This window comes from Ruditapes philippinarum, unplaced genomic scaffold, assembly GCF_026571515.1.
Source record: "Ruditapes philippinarum isolate M1 unplaced genomic scaffold, ASM2657151v2 ctg1405_1_1_1_1, whole genome shotgun sequence".
Lineage (NCBI taxonomy): Eukaryota > Metazoa > Mollusca > Bivalvia > Venerida > Veneridae > Ruditapes > Ruditapes philippinarum.
This window is the reverse complement of record NW_026859215.1, coordinates 40,909-62,500: the sequence shown is the minus strand read 5'-3', so window position 1 is coordinate 62,500 and position 21,592 is coordinate 40,909. Positions and strand designations below refer to the sequence as shown.

The window sequence follows — 21,592 nt, the reverse complement described above, 5'->3', positions numbered from 1 at the left end:
GCCAGCAATCCGACACCAGGTATGTTATTGAACACACGTGTGACATCGCCTTACTATATAAAAGGCGGCTATTAAAGTTTTTGAAGCCGCACAGCACTATCCAAATCATCTAAAAAATACTTTAAAATAAATACATTTAAATTTCTTCAAACAAATTTATTTCCTAGTTTGTAAAATAAACAAAGAGATAGATTAAAAATTAAGATGTTTTATTACAATCCAATGACAGTTCCCCTTTGTACGGTGTTCCGTTTGGACAGTCGTGACTTTTTATTTAGTCTGTACCCGAGATGCACGAATAGTACGATGGTGACAACGCAATGGCACGATGGTACGATGGTGAAAACACGATGGTGCGATGATGAAAACGCGATGGTACGATGGTGAAATCGCTATTGTATGATGGTGAAAACGCGATGTTATTTTCCCCATCTACTTTTATTCCTATATTCATATGATCAAGCTTTCACTCAAGTTATTTATGTGAATGTTGAAGGCCGTCGTAGACAGAAGACATTTCTGCTTTAAACCATTATCAACGTTAACAATAGATTTGTGAGCAAACTTCTTTCTCGCTTGAATTGTCAAGAAGTTGTTTTGTAATTGTCGTTCTTTATATCTGGTGCTTTTACATATAATCTAAAATAAAAACAAGTTTTACATTTGACTAGTTTACTGTACTATTTGATTTCCCGTTAGTGTTACAAAACGGATTCGCTTTAAACGTGTTTTTATTATTACATCACATTATGCCAAAATGTAAATGGTGAATGTTTAGGTTTAATTAAAAGAACTTTGTATTTGTCATATTTGTTTTCAACTTTATTAAAAACGTCACCTGAGTAATCAGTAACCCTCATGACCCACACAAACATCTAAAGATATCCTTGATAAATTATCGGTAATGTTCAATTTATAACAAGACATGGGCAGTTGTTATATTTTATCATAAACATTTGTAATAATCAATCATTGTTCAATCGCCATTAAATAAGTCAACCTTTTGGCATACAACTAATTTATCTCATATAGACAGTGAAACAATGAGCATAATGTCAACGTGTCTGCAGTATTAGACATGAAAGGAAGTGATTGAACGAGTTCATTTAAAATGTTTAAATTATATTTTAAATATGTAACGATCAACCACAATTTATATGGTGTACGGAGAAAAAGGCTGTTTACCGCTATCTATTGATATAGATCTTTTAACAGCACGTTTTTCCATATGAACGGTATTGCATTTCGTGCATGCGCATTATGCGTAGGGCAAAAGCGCAATAACGGTAAACTACAATCTAGCATACTTAAAGGCTTTAAAAGATGTGATATCAAGTTATGTTATCCAGAAAAAAAGAAATTTTGGAATGAATTAAAGCGGTAAATACTTAAAACGTGAATTGATGTTTATAACATATATACAAAATTAGCGAGACTAATAATTCAACGACCAAAAGTCCTCTGTTCAATGTATCATAAGATGACGTTTTCATCAGAAATTTAGATTTAAACAGCAGGGTGTTAAAGATAAACATTTATTACCCATGTATTACATAATATTACATAATTGGTATTTCTTTGAAAGTGGACTGGCAAGGCGGTAAGTTTCAAACAGATTGACTCGTGACCGGTTGTTATTTGCCAGCTAGTTTACAATATCATTCAACCGGGACTTTTTGGTACCATGACATAGTTAATCATTTCAATTAGGAAAATCGTAATTTAAGTAACTTTTATTTATACCAATCTCATCAATGATTATTGAGTTTGTGAAGTGACAAATAGTGCACGTGACGTGCATTTTCATGTGTTACCAGGGTAAAAACCCTCAATTAAGACCACCATCTGGACTGGACAAAAGTGGTCTTAATTGGCGGGTGGTCTTAATTGTGAATATTCTTATCATTTCTTATACACTTTATGACCATGGTCTTTTCAAGTTTTGTGTGATTAAACAAAATATATCTTAACATGCAAATACAATATAAAAGTATGTTCTAATGTTACATCTGATGGGAAAAAACATATTTCTGAAGAAATTCAATATCAAATTCTATTTGGTCTGATTTCAATATTAATTATTTTATGATATTATAATTCAGCCATCAAATAAAAATTAATTCTTCGCAAAACCAATATGCTTAAGGCAACATTAAATCATTCTAAAATCTACTTTCTCATCTTGTTTCATACAATATCCCAAAACTATAAGGTGTTTTTGACACCTTGTGAAATCAAGTGTCATGCCTGAGAGCATCCAAGCAGACAATAACAACATAACAACAAATTTAAGATCTAGCTATGTGTTGACTTTAAATCAGTTTTTTTTATAGAAGATTTTATTAAGGCACAAACATAATGTCTATTTCCATAAACAATAATGGCGTGTATACATACATATAAACATATTAACAAATCCATAAAACATCTAAATACGAGAAAAGTAATATTACATATATAATATCACAGTCATAAAATAAATATTAAGACTATGATAATTTATGTTTGAAATTAGTTGGAATTAGCTACCAGTTGTTTCTCTAGCTAACGTTGCATAGTAAATAAATTGAGATAATTTCTTTATAACATTCTGTTGTGAGTTATTCATTAACATTTTAAATTTGTGTACATTTGGCCAAGAGCAGTAGTATTTAGGTAAATATTCTCTTCGTAGATCAATGTAATACGGACAAGCAAGTAAAAAATGATATTCCGTTTCCACTACATTCATATTGCATTTTAAACAAAATCGTTGATTTCTTTCAATATTTCTAAATCTTCCTTCTTCAATCATTAATTTATGAGCAGAACATCTAAAACGTGAAAGGGCTATTCTATATTTATCATTTATAATACAATCAAGATACTTCTATTTTCCAAACGTGCTTTTAATTAAACTATACGTATCAAGTTTGCTAGAATTATGCATTTCAGAAAACCATTGTTGATAATATTGATCATATATACGTTGGATAATAGACTTAAGAAAAATAGAATGTGGGTTATCAAATAAGTAAGAAAAGCCTAAGTCTTGAAGGAGACATTTTACATCATTGGTCCATTTATTAACAAACTGATTGTTATTATCTGTCATCAACATAAGTTTATACAAAAATGAATCTGGATTCTTAGCAGTTCTAAACCAAAACTTTACAATACTAATCTTACGTAAAACAAGAAGGGGAACTCTACCTAATTCACCATATACGGTATCATTACATGTTTGTTGTCTAACACCTAAAACTTGCTTCATAAACTTTTTATGAACTCGCTCAATATCTGGTGAATTATGAAAGCCCCATATTTCAGACCCATAGTTAAGAATAGGCATTATCATAGAATCAAACAGTTTAATTTTTTCAGAAACATTCAATGACAAGTTATCAAAAAGCGAGTTGAGTGCATATAAAGCCTTGAAGGCTTGCTCAGATAAACATTTTTGTGCTTGATTAAAGCTACCGTTTGAGGAAATTGTTACACCCAAGTATACAAAGTTTTTAACAATATTAAGAATTTTATTATCGTAAAGAAAAACATCATTTGAAGGCCTATTGCCCTTTTTACATATCATTACAACTGACTTGTCGGGGTTAATATAACAGTTATTCCCCAGTTTTGACAATATAAATGTAGTTTGTCTTATAATATTTGTAATCCTTCTTTTGTATATGAGAAAAACACAGTATCATCAGTAAACAATAAAAGAAATAATTTTAAATCTTCAATAGAGAAATAATCTATATTGTCATCGTATAAAAAGTCATACATATCATTAATAAAAAATATAAACAACAGAGGAGATAATGGTTCTCCTTGTTTAACGCCTGTGTTACAATCGAAAAATTCACTTAAGGAGCCATTTACTCTTACACATGTTTTAACATTTTCATACATGACTTTTAACATATTTACAATTCTAGAAGACGCTCCGTGTTTTATTAGCTTTAACCATATACCATTCCTATAAACAACATCAAAAGCTTTACGAAAATCAATAAATGCACAATATAATGTTTTATTTTCATTTTTTATTACTTTATTTATAATTGAGTTAAGAGCAAAAATACAGTCTATAGTGCTTTTATCTTTAGGAAAACCAAATTGATAGTCGGACAGCAAATTATTACTTTCTGCCCACCCTCGTAGGCGAGAATCTAACATAATTGAAAATATTTTTGAAAAAAAAAAACACTAGTTAAAGTAATGCCTCTATAATTATTTACATCACTAGAGTTTCCCTTTTTAGGCACGGGAACAATAATTCCTTTTGTCCAGGTTTCCGGATTAACACAATTTATATACATATAATTGAACAATTTACAAAGGGTTGGTGTAATTATATCTTTACACTCTAAAAAAATCTCACTTATTAAATTATCAACACCTCCGCTTTTCCCGCACTTTAATGATGAAATTGCTTTTTCAGTTTCTGAGATAGTAAACTCTTTATCTAATTGTAAAAAATAACATTTCTTCTAAACAAGCCTCAGCCAAATTATTCTCTGTTTCATCATTGCTAAATACATTGTCTACTGAAAAAAAAGGGTTTTTTAAATGTTCAAAAAATTCCTCTTTGCTAATGTCACTCGCTGTTGATTTTTTATTTTTTATTTTACGTATTTCTTTCCAAAATTTTTTTGGTTGATGTTTTGCTAAATATTGTAGATTTTGCTTTTGATTTTATATTGTATTTTGCACGTGCTTTCTTTTTTGAAATTTTATAACAATTGCGTTTAGTTTTTAATAACATTGTGTTTTCAGAAGATTTGTTTTTCCTATAATATCGATTAGCTATTCTTAACTCCCGCCGTGCCACCTTGCAGTCATTGTTAAACCAGGGACTTTTATATTTTCTTTTATTTTCATGTTTCTTATTTTTTTCAATTGAACACTTCTTACCAAAAATATTAAATGCTTTATCGTAAAGAATATTTGATATTTGAAATACACCATCATTAACACCGATTTCCTGCGATACAATATTGCTTACAAAATTATCTATATTACATAATTCTGATAAAATAGCAGATCTATAACAATCAGTTTTATTTTCATCCCATACGATTTTATCATAAAAACAACTATTATTACAAGAACATAAATTTGTACAAAGATTTACAGTTATATCTATTTCAATAGGACAATGTGTCGATATAGAGTATAAAGCGTGAACTATAAAGTTTGAAACAAGGGGGAACAACTCGTGCGAGCATAATGCATAATCAATCTCAGGTTATTGCCGTTCGGTGAAAGGTTCGTGTGACTACCAATACCGGCATCGTCACCGACCCTACCATTTATAATACATATATTGCTACTTTGACATAATTCTAATAATCTGTTCCCGTGTGTATTGATAACTGTATCCATAGAAAATCCATGGGGAATGTTAGGATTGTTATCACAATCATCACTGTGTTCAATAGTTGAAATAAATTTATCAAAATATGAACTACTTTGAACGTAGTCTAATTTACTACCACATCTAGAGTTTAAATCACCTATTACGGCTAATTGACCTATTTGAGAGTATTTACGAATACCTTTTTCTAAGACTTCAAAAAAACCCTCTTCATGTAAAGTATAATAATTATATGGAATTACTAGGTGGTATGTACAAGCAGCATAAATAAATATCAGTTTGTAATTTAAAGAACATTTTACATAGTTTAATCCACATAACTCCACTAGTATCTGTTTCTATCACTGAGATACCCTCTTTAAATTGTTTTCGGTAAAAAAGACAAATTCCTCCACGACCCCTTTTTGACTTCAAACTTTCAGGCCTTGGTACTGTCACACATTCAAATTCATCTATTTGGTATATCTCATTATCTTTTTGCCAAGTTTCGCATAGAAAAATAATGTCAAAGTTAACAACAAAATTAAGAAAATCATCGTCCTTAATACAATTTTTAAGGCTCTCAACGTTCCATGAAATAATTGAGAGGTCATACTTTTCTCGCAAATCCTAGTCACTAGACACGTTCCGTGCATAACTGTCGGGGTTAAATAACTGGTTATCGATAAATAGTTTGTCTCGCACCAATACCGCTTTTCTACCTTGATTTCTCACTTTAATAAGTTCCGGAATTAACTGTTTTCTTCTTTCTTTGACCTCTGGGGGAAACTGTTCTGACACGTTATAATCACTTTGTTTTAAATTAATGTTTTTCAAGGCATTTTTTACAAGCATTTTTGAATCTGTATTTTTAAATTTTACAACCACAGGTCGAATTTTCCCTTTGACAAAGCTGCCAATTCTATGGGCTCTATCAATTTCAATTCTGCTACTTGCTCCTGATATATGTAATACTTTTTCGCAGAAATCAAAAATCTTATACACACAATTCTCAGTACTGGATACTGCTGAACTGGTCAAGTGTGACGTCATCGACGCATCGGTAGTGCCTGCGTCATAAGCACTTGAATTGCCTCGACCCATCCATGCAGGTTTTTGCGGCCCTTGATGTGTTTTGGGAAATTCGATGTTACTGTCCCGGCGAGGATCTTCGATATTTGACTCGTAAATCACACCAGTAGACGATAATGCTTTTATCTGCGAGCTGCCCTCCGGAATGCCAAAAAACAAGAGATTGTCACGCATGGAGCGACATTTAAGATCTATAACTGACTCCTTCAAGCTACTATTTTCATTGTTTATGTCAGAATTTTGTTTTTTCAAAGATTTAACTTCACACTGTAAATGTTCAATATTCTTCTTATTAACATTGGTGCAGACAGAAAGTGGTCTCAATAGTGGGGTCAAATAAAGAATAAAACAAAGAAAAGGGACTTTGGTGGCCTTAAAATTTGATAAATGAGGTTGTCTTAATTCTGGATCATGTAACTATTGACATAAAGAACAGAATATTCCGTTCTTATAAAAAATGGTTTTTGTTTGTTTGTTTGTTTGTTTGTTTCATTTTACGCCTTTTTCAACAGTATTTCAGTCATATAGGCGGGTAGTTTCCTAACCATCGTTCCTGGAGAGTTACACCAGTACTAGACAACCTTCCTCCGCGCTAAACTACCAAAGCATCTCCCGGGGATCGAACCCACGCCAGAGAGGTACCTGGATTAGAAGTCATCGACTCTAACCCCTCGACCACGGAGGCGGTTAAAAAAAAAAAAAAAAAAAAAAAAAAAAAAAAAAAAAAAAAAAAAAAAAAAAAATGGTTTTAATAACGGGATTGTCTTAATTCGGGGGTGGTCATTAGTAGGGATTATACTGTATTTTATATGACTAACCGTGTAAAGTATTGATGTAAGTTATTGACTATACAACAATCAAGATAACCACGACAATGTTATCTTATGTTAAAAAAATCATGATGATAGTGGACGATATAATTCAGCTACTAAGATAAAAAATTTATTATTCGAGTATGGTTTTGTGTTTGGCTGGATTTCGCAAGAAATAGGTTATCCTGACCTGTTTATCGATTTGTTGAAACAGAGACTGGTTGATTGCTGCACTCAAAATTGGCATTTTCATTACAGAAATTTTATATCACTAATAAATTTAGAAAAAAACTTAATATTGGATTTTGAAGTCGGCAGACATTTTAATATACCAAGAGAACAACGCTTTTGTACTATTGTTTAAATAATAGAAATTTCTCATTTAATGATTGTGAGTTTCATGCTTTTTTCATTGCTATAAATATAATGAAGTACACCAACTATACTTATCGAAGAACAAATTTAAATGAGTTTTACTAATTAATGAACTCAAGTTGTGATACAGCAATACGTAATGTCTTCATTTATATACACCATATTCTTTGTATATCAGATGATATTAATCGGGGGATGTAAATGATTGTCCATGTTGCATTGTTTATTATGGGCCGGTGGTCTTATTATCAAATAAATATGTTATTGTTGTTGTTGTTATTGTTATTCAAGCTTGAACATCTCATTAATACAGAAAACAGAGTTTATATTTGAAATAATGAAAAGCGGTTAAAAAAATTTTAAGATAACTAAAATTGTATTCACCTCTTATTTGATCATGTACATTCCAAGACTATTATTATACAAATATTTCATTGATTTATACTTTGACATATGACTCACATAATATAATTTTGTTTGTAATATATTTTTCTCTAATACTGAAACACATTTTCCTTTAGCTTTAGATATTTCATTGTAAGTGATTAGAATGTTTAGACGTATATAAATGTACATCAATTGTCAGTTGTTTATATCATTACTTTATTCTTCTTTTTATTGAAATCATTATTATCGTAGTTATTCCTATGTTTGTAAAAAATGGTATTATGGTAAAAAAGAGTTCCAACTCTTTCTATTTATGTCATTATACTGTTTATAGATGAAAGACTATTTAATATATGTTATATACTCGTATATGTTTGCTTTTTTTCTTTTGCTGTATTTAAAATATCAACTTGAACTTCATATGAACAGTGTACAAGGATGACAACTTTAGGTTTTTAAATTTTTGAGCGATTGCTTTTTGTAATTTTTCATGTTTTAAATACTAAGATCTCAAAGATACGCAGAGAGAAAGGGTGCCGGCATAAATAATGAGAAATCATATATTAGTGATAAAAATGTACCATTGTGCATGATCACCGGAAGACGATGGCACAATGATGAAATCGCCATGGTACTATGGTGAACACGCGATGTTACGATGGTGAAAACGCGATGGCACGATGGTGAAACCGCGATGGTACGATAGTGAAAACGGGGTGACACGATGCTGAAAGCACGATGGCACGATGGTAAAAACGCGATGGTACGATGGTGAAAACGCGATGACACGATAATGAAAACGCGATGGTTCGATGGTGAAAGCGCGATGGTACGCTGGTGAAAACACGATAGTACGATGGTGACAACGCGTTGACACGATGGTGAAAACGCGATGGTACGATGGTAAAAACGCGATACAATATCGCGTTTTCACCATCGTGCCATCGTGTTTTCACCAAAGCACCATCGTGTTTTCATCATCGTGTCATCGTATCATCGCGTTTTAAAATCGTGCATCGCTGGTAAGAACGAAATAAAAAACTAAAAATGTGTCCATAGGACATAGATGCCCCCACACCCCACTGTTCTGTCAATCTTATGACTCTAGGTTAGATATGTTTTGGACTACACGTGCCACAAGTTGAAAACTAAAAATCAACAAAGATAATTCTGTTAAATTTGGTCGCAGCAAAAATTCCTTCCTTTACTACGATCTACACATTAACGTTGTTAATCCCTGGAAGTTTAAGCAAAATCTGCCATCCGGTTTAAGAGGAGTTGCGTTCACAAAATTTCTACATAGTATATAGTGAAAAAATCAACAAAGGGCCATAATTCTGTGAAATTTGGTTTCAGCGAAAAATCCTTTCTTTACTGCCATCTACACATTAAGGTTGTTAATCCCTGTAAGTTTAAGCAAAATTTATCGTCCGGTTTAAGAGGAGTTGCATTCACAAGTTTTTGGGCCGTACGGACGGACGGACATTCTTACCAGAGCTACCTTATGGGGTTTTCTTTTGTTATTTCTTTTCTTCTTTTTAACCCCACGATGCAGAAAATAACCCCACAAGAGAAACGGAATGAATGACATCAAAGACATCTATTGTTATGTAAACAATAGACCAAACCCCATAATGTAGCTCTGGTTTGTACGGACAGACGGAAGGACGGACGTACCAATTTTTTTTATAGGTTTATGAGCTATTTCTATTGTTCTTTTCTTTTGTGTCCTTGTGGGCTAACTATTGTTTCCTTATGAGCTAACTATTATTTACGGAATGAAGTCCTTTGTTCTCTTTTGTCCCAGTGTACCGTTAGTTAGCTCATATACCTAAAATGTCTGTGCGGGCAGACGGACAAATGCAACGCTATATGCTCCCACATTGTGGGGGCATAATCACGATTGTCCAAACGGAACACCGTAAGTAATGCATAAGGTGGGTCATAAGTGTAACAAATGTTATTGTCGTTTTGTCTCTTTGAGCATTTTGTACATTATTTACAGCTATGTGTTTTTAATGCTTCATCATTTTAAGAAAGCTTCAAATAAATGATAGCTTAGATTGTTGTAGGGGATCTCGATCCGCACAATTCTTCTATGAATATCGTCCAGTAAAATGAAATATCGGTGTATTTGTCGTGCAATTTCCATAAAGAACTTTAGAGTTTAGGAGCTCCTAAGTACTGATAAGGTTTTAGTTGCTTTTAGGTTACTTAAACTTAAACTGATATTTGGTATTTCGATTTAAAAAAAAAACAAATAAAACAAACAATGAAACAGGCATTAACTAAGAGTCAATTGGTATATAATAGAAGGTCTTTAATACAAGATATATTAACTCTGTGAGTGTTTAATATCTCACATGACAACAAACAACGAAATAAATGTACATTGATGTTGTTGCTAAATATAAGCTACAGGATCCGATATTACATATATATTCATATAGTCGGCAATAAATTGTTCTAAAACAATATTTCATTCATCATACAAATTTTCATACTTAATCACATAGAACAATCAACATTTTTTCCTTTCAGTAATATTTCATAAGAATATCCAAATGATATATTGTGTAGTTTTAACAATATTTGAAATACTTATAGATAGTGTAATTATTGCAATGGTCAAATTTTATGTATATTTATTGACCATTAAGTTTTCTGTTTGGGACATTTACGTATACGTTATTTATACATAATGCATCATTGTATCAAAGTCATATCAACATAATTATTTGAGTAAAGTTTATTATGTCTAAAGTGAAAAGAAAAATCAATTTGTTTTTATTTTTGTACACATTTCTTCAAAATAAAGAAAATTACCTGAAAGATTTAAACATACTTACAGGGTAAAAAAAAATAATACTAAAGGTGAAAAACATTTTATCGACTGTTATTTTAAGGTTACTTAAGGTGATTTTAGCATACTAAAGTTATATTTATGAAAAAATATGTATAATACAACAAAAATTGTCAACATCACTACGATGCCAAACGCATTGAGATGCAATGACAAATTAAAATAAGGCTATTTGCAAACTTCAGTTATGTTGTTGTGTCCTGTTGTATAGTTTGAAGTACATAAAGTCAACGTTTACTTTAGATGTTTTATTTTCTTTCAAACTTTGTACTATTGTATATTTTAGCCATTTTGTTTGACATTTTTTTCTGTCTGTATCTGATTTATCAAGATCATCCAATTGTTTGCTGATAAGATGAGAGATATGCCTATTTTCATCTTGTTTAGGTTTTCGCACTATCAATGTCTACATTCATTTGATCTCCTTATATATTCAGATTCTCCTTTGTTTATAAATTGAAGAGAATGTATTTATACCATGTTCGAGTTGATCATTCGCATTTTGAAATTTCAAGTCGTTCGCCGCAGATTGTTAATAAGGTTAACATCGATTTACAGTTTGAGATTATAAAAAAAATCCATAAACAATTAACATTTGATTGAAGGGAAATATACTAAAATGTGTAAGCTACTTGTCATAACTGTTATTTTTGGATATGTTGCTGCCAAACATGAAAGCAATATTTATCTACCACTTGTAAAGATGCAAAGTGATGAAAGTAGCGAGTCAGACATTTCAAACCGTCTAAAGTGTACGTGTGATTCAAACAGGACAGACCTTGCCACAAAAGAAGATCTTGCGGAGTTAAAAGAGACATAATTGCAGATATTTCTGCTCTAATGTTAGATGTACATAGACCAAAACCCATTGACTGTGGAGATATTTTCAATGGAGGTAACAATAAAACTGGCATTTACACTATTTACCCTACTTCCAATAAGAAGGGGATCTCAGTACGTTGCGATATGAACACATCAGGTGGTGGATGGACTGTTATACAAAGAAGGGTATCTAAAAGCGACTTTTATAAGACATGAGACGAATATGAGACTGGTTTTGGTAACCTCAGTGATAACTTCTACCTTGGGAACCGCATTTTACATGAGATCACCAGCCAAGGCAAATATCAGCTTCGAGTTGATCTTATCAGCTTTCAAGGAGAATCGGTATATGCAGAGTACAGTCAGTTTTCTATTGGTGATTCTAAATCCAGTTACATATTGCATGTTGGCAGATATTCTGGTACCGCAGGTGATGCTCTTGGGTATCATAATGGCATGAAATTTTCTACAAAAGACAGAGACAACGACCCCTACGGTTCTAATTGTGCAGTTTCATATCACGGTGCATGGTGGTACAAGAGTTGTCATTATGCAAACCTTAACGGACTGTATGGTTCTTCCGACTTCGGGAAGGGTACAAACTGGAAGCAGTGGAAAGGACATTACACTTCGATGGAAACCATGGAAATGAAAATCCGTAATATTTGAAAAGTATAAGAAGACGACTGCAGTGTACATAATACATCATAATATAATACGATTTCGTTCGGAGTACAAAAAAAGATTGTGTTTACGTATTATATGATAAGAATCTACGTATTATATAGCATTTCAATACCGAAAATTTTTTTCTTTAAATTTAATACTTTTTTTACTTGTTTTTTAAACCCTGTGAGAAAATTGTGCTATAATTATATTGTTTGTTTATTTAACCCTTTACCTCATATATACGCGAAACAACGCACTTTCGACCCCACCCCCTTTTTTTAGGCCTCAAATAGTGAAGAAATGTCCTATTTGGGCCCCAAACACATGTTTTCGCTTGAGAAATCTTGCTAAAAAAATGAGCACTTTTTCGTCGCCGGCCCCCATCCAAAAGATACATCAGGGGGTTGCCAGAAGGGGGATGTGCCTCCTTCTGTTAGGGGGTTTGAAGGGGGGCGGAGTCCCCCTCATCGCCAAGAAAATTTTGGACTTGTGAGAGGCTAAAAATGACCCAGGTCGATCATAATGTAACGTGTAACCAACGCTGAAAAGCCTTTGACTCTATCTCAATCCCTTGAGAAGTTGCAGCACTTTGAAATAAATTTTGATGGAAAAAATCGAGGCAAAATAGTGATTTCTGGCAATTTTGAGATGTCCCCTCCTTGCCATGGTAACAGGAAATTTAAGACTGAGCATGTCGTTACAACGGCAATGCTCCAGTCAACATTTGTGCCAAGTTTGATTAGTATTGAAGCATTTTTCATAGTTTCATAGCAGTTTGAACTTGTAACAGGAGGCTTTTCAGTGAAAACGACCATTTTTCACAATATGCTCATGGGGGAAAGGGTTAACGCATTAAACAGACTATGATTTATATCATGATTATCAAAGGAGTGTAGACTTTTGACACTGTTTACACTAACCAAATTATCTTTATGTATTTATTTCTTTTTAAATATTGTACAGAAATGTGTATTTGATGTCTTTATTACACTTTAATAACATTGAATACATGGATTAGCGTCTTTTGTTTAACGTTAAAGTGTCGTTACTTCTTAAGTTTATTCATTGGTGTTAAATCTATTGTTGATAATATTATTTTGTTAATATAGTGACACGTTCGAATATTAAGTAAAGGCACGTAGACCATAAAAACTATTAACACTTATCTAAAGATGTTTCACAATTTAGTTCTAGTTGTCATTTATAGAAATGCATATTATACTATTATGCTATTTTAAAACTTTTCATAACATTATTTCTCATCACAAAATGAAATTATGTCTTAGTTCTTGCTAACAGATGAAATAAGTATTGCAATATTTTTTTTCAACCATTGCTCATAAAATCACAAAAGTCAACATTCTATTTTTTAAAGAGTCGCACCTTTCTAGATTTTTTCTTTTGCAATTTGTGATAACAATTTAATTCACAATGTTCAACAAACTATTAAATGTCATATTCACCAATCGAGTACTGAGAACGATGTAACAATATGAAAGGCGTTGTTTCAATATTTTGGTACTTTTACAATAAACGAAACTCTAGCATTAAAAAGTTTTAATATATATGCTAAGAACATACGTTTCTCTATTTGTTTAATAAATGTGGATTCTCCATGATATTCCAAATTTTAAATAGATATTTATATACTTATGTAACTGATAGAAGTTAATGTGCTATATGCAGGTATAGACAATTAAGTGTTTAATAATATTTGTTCTTGTCTATTCGGAAAAAATTGTTTACTTTATATTCATTGAAAGCAATTAAAATATGTTTGTAAACTTTTGTATATTGTCTTCAATAATTCATTACAGCTGTGTAAAAATCAACACATACTTGATATATATCCTAACTCATTAACTCCTAACATTATTAATCAAAAATATCATTACAGCTTCATAACTAGACTTGACAGTGTATTGGTACTCATTTTAGTATTTTATATTGACCGATGAAGCTCACAGAAAGTCGGTGGTTCTAGTCAAGGGCCCGCTTGTGTCTAAAATCAGGTCTCCGGTCGTTTAGAATATTCAATGATTACTATATACCTTTGCTTAAAACCAAGAGAATCAATTAAAGGTATTTCTACGTGTATTATAGTTTCTTTCGGAGTCGTACATATTATGTCTTTAGAATAAAAATATGAGCATACTACTGACGAAACCTGAACGTCTAACATACCAATATGATAAACAAGATCAACAAGGAAAGGCGGCGTTCAATGAACGCAACCCCCATATGACCCAGCAACAAGAACCAGTGGCAAGGAGCCCAGGTGGACCCCAAACAAAAACAGGACAGGGCAAAGGCAGAGTACGGACAGGTTAATCACTAAATAACAAACAATTTGTAACTGATTAGGAATTCAAAGAAAACAAATAAATGATTGAATAATAGGCCCACAAAGTCAAAGGGGAAGGGGACAGGAGACCGGGGGAAGGGGGGGGGGTAATCAAAGAAATAAAAACTAGGGGTAATGGGGAATATACTTACCGTAGACGAGAAAACAACAAGGGACACAAGCAAAAGTGTCACAAAAACAGTATGAAACAACATAGACATACATCTGAGGAACGCATAATAATAATGACTGCTGGGGAGTTTAAACCGGTTAATGGTGCACCAAACCTCGCTCTTAGCCCCACCATGTTCCTATAAACGAGACGGTGTAAATAAAATGAATCCCCGCCAAGTGAAATTCTAACAGTTGTCATGGTTACAAAAGGTTAAATAAGTAAAACACTAAAATGATCATGTAGAAACATACAAAAGTAAACCCAATGACCATAACAAAAGTACTCAATGTCTTGAAGGAAGACGGAGCAACAAGAATATCACCTACAAGGGCCCGACGAAGCAAGGCAGAAGACGAACATTAAGACAATTCAGTCCCAAAGGGCTTTAAGAACTATCCATCATAGAGTCTCCCACTTGGTCCGTCAGATGTAATCAAAAGAGAAAAGCGTAGTGTCCAACTGTAAAAGGGTTGAACATTAAACATGCAGTATGTCTTAAAATAGTAGGGTCATAACCTCTTTTAATAAAACGTTTAATGATTTTAGTAAAAACAACAGAAAAATTACCATGACCAAAAATCTTACGAAGTTTGTAAATCACATCGCCATAAAAATCAGGCTGGCTAATCCCTTGTCGCAGAAGAGTTTTTAAATCACTATTGAATTTAGAAATTAAATCAAAGTTACGATTGTAAAATTTAGTAAAATATTTCCGTAATTTATGATAGCGGTAGCCCTGTTTTAGAAGCTTGCTGGTAATAAAAATATTCCGCTCGTTGAAACCCTTTAAGTTGCTACAAGCTCTAGCGAATCTAATTTACTGAGAAACATAAACCCCATAAGATGTTACATGGGGTACGTCTCCATCTAAATGTGGATAATTAACTATACAAAAGTCAAAGTCATCTCTTTTATCATAGATTTTGTGTGAATAGAATTGTTGTTGATAGTAATATGAAGATCCCAAAAGGATGTACTAGAATTTCAAGAGTTCGTTTTATTAAGTTGTAGTTCATGCGGATAAATGTCAGACACCATTTGATCAAAATAAGAATTATCTAATTTAAAAATATCGCCAAGGTATCTGGAAGTATTATTAAATGCGACTATAACATTTTGTAGTTTAAATTCAGAGAGACTCAACATAAAGTCTCTTTCATAGCAGTACAAAAACAATTCGGCGACCAGGGCTGCACAATTAGTACCCATAGGAATTCCTATGATCTGTTTAAATAGGGTATTACCAAACCTGACATAATTGTTGTCTAAAAGAAAAGAGAGTGCTCTACAAACTTCGTCACAGGTCCACATAGTATAATGTTTAACAATACCGTAAGAAAAAAAAAGCTTTGTTAGAATTACATGCTAGAAAGGTAACCTTTTCTCGTGCAAAAGTTTTCTGAATTAGGGAAATTAGTTTATCATTGATTAATTTATGTGGCAAAGTTGTATAAAGTGTAGAAAAATTGTATGTACTGACAGTTGAAGCTTGAAAGTTCTTAATTTTGAATTTATCCAAGATTTCACCAGAATTTTTAATTGACCAAAAGAGATGTTTGCCTGTGTTTTCATAGACTTTATCACAATATCTAATTACATGTGTTTAAATGGCAGTCAAACAAGACGTCAATAAAATAGAAAATTTACAAGCCATACAAAATCATTAAAAAAAACTTGCAGCAGTAGAATATCAAAATACAGTTACAAAACATGTAAACCTATTACAAAGCTTATTCGGGTAAAATTTGAAATTATTCAGTTGGATTAGACCCCCACCCTCTATAAAATGGAAATAGTCATATAGTTTTTGTCCGTCCGTCCGCCCTCCTTCCATCCTTACTTCTTTGCGACTGTGTCAGTGCATGCAAACAGTTGAAACAGAAACTATCGCTTACCGGCCAAATTTAATCCAAAATGTCTGTAGGTGAGCACTTTCAGTAGTTATTTCTACTAACTCCCTAAATTTCTCGACATTGTACATGCATGCAATCCTGACCCGCGTATCCCGTTTCGCATGGTAAAGATTTAGCGAAGCTGGTTAACAGCGGGTAACCGGGCATGCTTACTTTGAATATCCGGATCAGGATTTGTATACATGTAATGTCGGGAAATTTAAGAAGTTAGTAGAAATAACAACTGAAAGTGCCTACCTACAGGCGTTTTGGCTTAAATTTGGACCGGTAAGCGATAGGATTATAGCTGCTTTTTTCTGTTTCAGCTGTTTGTACGACTGACATTTCTTTATTTTTAACAAAAAGATCGATTTATGTTCAAAATCGTCTTCTTATGTCCGACCTAGACAAAAAGTGCAATTGTGCTTTGGAATTCCATCTTTTGTCGTACCAACTGGACTAATAGTGTAATTTTTCGAAATAGAAATTATTTCTGAGTAGATTGCACGTTTTTTTGTGAAAATTAGTTTACAATTATCAAAGATCTGGGAGGTAAAATAAGGCCTGGTGGCAAACCTTTCTGCCTTTACTATATTTATAGTATAAATGGATGGACTTTTTTAAAAAAAAAAATTTTCTTTGTTGGTTCATTGAAATAAGACGAAAATAAACATTTTGAGTGAAAAAAATATTTCATTACTAAAAATAGGTGGGCTTGGTCATGTTAACTATCCAACATGCACCGACTGCGTGTGGTCGTATAATTAAGTACAAGCAATGTTTTACGCACGCGTTGAATGGCAGCAAAGGAATAGTCAGCTGTGCACTGCATACTTTTAGTGTAACAAAAAATGCTACGAAGACGAATGTCTGTATAGATCTTCGCAGTTGTAAAAATAAAAAATAAGCATAACCACACGAACGTTTCATTACGACGTACTAGTAGTACTCGTTTTATACTGTGACACGAGAGGTACTCTTCAGTTAATGTCGTACCTTGTGCCAGTAATCGGACACCACGTATGTTATTGAAAACATGTGTGACATCGCCGCCTTACAATAAAAAAGGCGGCTATTAAAGTTTTTGAAGCCGCACAGCACTATCCAAATCATCTAAAAAATACTTTAAAATAAATACATTTAAATTTCTTCAAACAAACTTATTTCCTAGTTTGTAAAATAAACAAAGAGATAGATTAAAAAATTTGACAGTCGTGACTTTTATTTAGTCTGTACCCGAGATGGACGATAGTACGATGGTGAAAACGCGATGGCACGATGGTACGATGGTGAAAACACGATGGTGCGATGATGAAAACGCGATGGTACGATGGTGAAATGCAATGTTATTTTTCCCATCTACTTTTATTCCTATATTCATATGATCAAGCTTTCACTCAAGTTATTTATGTGAATGTTGAAGGCCGTCGTAGACAGAAGACATTTCTGCTTTAAACCATTATCAACGTTAACATTAAATTTGTGAGCAAACTTCTTTCTCGCTTGAATTGTCAAGAAGTTGTTTTGTTATTGTCGTTCTTAATATCTGGTGTTTTAACATATCTAGGATAAAAACAAGCTTTACATTTAACTAGTTTACTGTACTATTTGATTTCTCGAGAGCTTAAATTAAACGTTAGTGTTACTTTATTATAATACATAATGCCAAAACGTAAGGAAAATAAAAGAACTTTGCATTTTGTCATATTTGTTTTCAACTTTATTAAAAAAAACGTCACATGAGTAATCAGTAACCATTGTCACCCACACAAACATCTAAAAATATCCTTGAGAAATTATCGGTAATGATCAATTTATAAAAAGGCATGGGCAATTGTTATATTTTATCATGAACATTTGTAATAATCAATCATTGTTCAATCGCGATTAAATTAGCTAATATTTTGATATACAACTAATTTATCTCATCTAGACAGTGAAACAATGAGCATAATGTCAAATTGTCTGCAGTATAAGACATGAAAAGAAGTGATTGAACGAGTCAAATAAAATGTTTAAAGTATATTTTAAATATATGAAACGATCAACCACAATTTATATGGTGTACGGAGAAAAAGGCTGTTTACCGCTATCTATTGATATAGATCTTTTTACAGCATGTTTTTCCATAGCAACGGTATGGCATTTCGTGCATGCGCATTCTGCGTTGGGCAAAAGCGCAATAACGATAAACTACATTCTAGCATACTTAAAGGCTTTAAAAGATGTGATTTCAAGTTATGTCATCCAGAAAAAAAGAAATTTTGGGATAAATTAAAGTGGTAAATACTTAAAACGTGAATTGATGTTTATAACAGATATACAAAATAAGCGGGACTAATAACTCAACGACCAAAAGTCCTCTGTTTAAGGTATCATTAGATGACTTTTCGTCAGTAATTTAAATTGAAACATCAGGGTGTTAAAGATAAAATTTTATAACCCTTGTATATCATAATATTACAGAAATGGTATTCATTTGAAAGTGGATTGGCAAGGCGGTAAGAATCAAACAGATTGACACGTGACCGGTCGTTATTTGCCAGCCAGTTTACAATATCATTCAATTTGGGACGTTTTAGTACCATGCCATAGGTAATCACTTACAATTATGAAAATCGTAATTTAAGTAACTTTTATTTATACCAATCTCGTCAATGTTTAATGATTTTGTGAAGTGACAAATAATGTACGTGACGTGCATTTCCATGTGTTACCAGGAGACGAATAAATAAATGTGTGTTAATTCACCACCCATTATAACTTCTCAAGAGTTTGAATAATTATTTAAATAGATATGTGACTTAAAAAAGTCTGTCTTGCATCACAGTCAAGTCGGATAAAGGATAAAATTAGGTAAACTGAAATAAATTTTAAATGCATTATCACTTGTTCCGACTTTTTTTTTCAGAATGATAATTAACCTCGATTTTATAAATTATAAAATTTCTTTAGGTTTTTTTATGGTCGATTTCAACAACAATTAAATTAACTGATTTATTTGCCAATATGAATATTTCCACATTTTTTTCCTACAATTATCTCTATATCAGGTCCGTGTTCGTAAGGTGGAATTCTTTAACAATGCCTTTTTATGCCAATTTTGGCCACTAAGCTATAAAAGCAGCTTTTGTGTTTATTTCATATGATTTTCTAATTTTTACCTTCAACTAACTCGGAATTGCCTGTAAACTTCTACTACATTTCTATGTAGGGCGATACTTTTTTTGCCCTACGTAAATTGCGCATGCGCGAGAAAATACTACTTCCGGTCAATTTTTCATAGCAACGGACCGCGTCGTAAAAAGGTCTATAAATGAAATCATACGATATTATATATTATCCTTCAAAAAAAAATAAGTGAAAATAATATGACAAAAAATCCTTAGATTGCAAACCTTTAGACAATTGTTTTTATAAAATGTGGTTTATTTGATATATGGAATGCACAAAATTTTGGAAACGAGAAGTGGTTTAAACTCGCAATAAGACATAAACTAAAAGATTTTTTTTTCTAAATGATTGGTTTTCCCTATTGAAAATTGTAGCAAAGGTACATTCTACACTTACATTCTACAGAATATTCAAAAAAGAATTTGAATTCGGAAAAAAAACTTTCATCAACTCCTAAGCCTTTTCTTCATTACGATAGAATTTCTTGCACGAAACCATACATTACCAATAGAAACCAGAAATTGGGCCCAAACCCAATCAATTAAAGAATGTGTACCTTTTGTAACAATGAGATAGGCGATGAATTTCATTACATATTTGAATGCGCTTGGCTGAATGATGAAAGGAAGAACTTTTTTAAACATTACTATTACAGACACGCAATTACATTAGGAGAATGTGGCAGATACCATTATGTATACAGTAAAAACCCTCAATTAAGACCACCATCAGGACTGGACAAAAGAGGTCTTAATTGTCGGGTGGCCTTAATTGTGAATATTCTTATCATTTCTTATACACTTTATGACCATAGTCTTTTTAAGTTTTGTGTGATTAAACAATATCTATCTTAACATGCAAATACAATATAAAAGTATTTTCTAATGTTACATCTGATGGGAAAAAAACATATTTCTGAAGAAATTCAATATCAAATTCTATTTGGTCTGATTTCAATATTAATTATTATTATAAATTATTATATGATATTATAATTCAGCCATCAAATAAAAATTAATTCTTCGCAAAACCAATATGCTTTAGGCGACTTTAAATCATTCTAAAATCTACTTTCTCACCTTATTTCATACAATATCCCAAAAATATAAGGTGTTTTTGACACCTTGTGAAATCAAGTGTCATGCCTAAGAGCATCCAAGCAGATAATAACAACATAACTACAAATTTAAGATCTAGCTAGGTGTTGACTTTAAATCAGTGGTCTCAATAATGGGGTCAAATAAAGAATAAAACAAAGAGTTGAGACTGAACTTGGTGGTCTTAAAATTTGATAAATGAGGTTGTCTTAATTCTGGATCATGTAACCATTGACATAAGGAACAGAATATTCCGTTCTTATAAAAAATGGTTTTAATAACTTGGTTGTCTTAATTCGGGGGTGGTCATTAGTAGGGAATTTACTGTATTTCATATGACTGACCGTGTAAAGTATTGACGTAAGTTATTGACTATACAACAAGCAAGATAACCACGACAATGTTATCTTATGTTAAAAAATCATGATGAAAGTGGGAGATATAATTTAGCTACTAAGATAAAAAATTTATTATTCGAGTATGGTTCTGGGTCTGCCTGGATTTCGCAAGAAATAGGTAATACTGACCTGTTTATCCATTTGTTTTAAC

At 32.2% G+C, this 21,592-nt stretch overlaps 1 pseudogene; it reads left to right on the top strand.

Moving 5' to 3' along the window:
* The first annotated feature begins 11,331 nt into the window (after positions 1-11,331).
* LOC132755642 (techylectin-5B-like) lies at positions 11,332-12,609 on the top strand (annotated as a pseudogene).
* Positions 12,610-21,592: the final 8,983 nt, after the last annotated feature.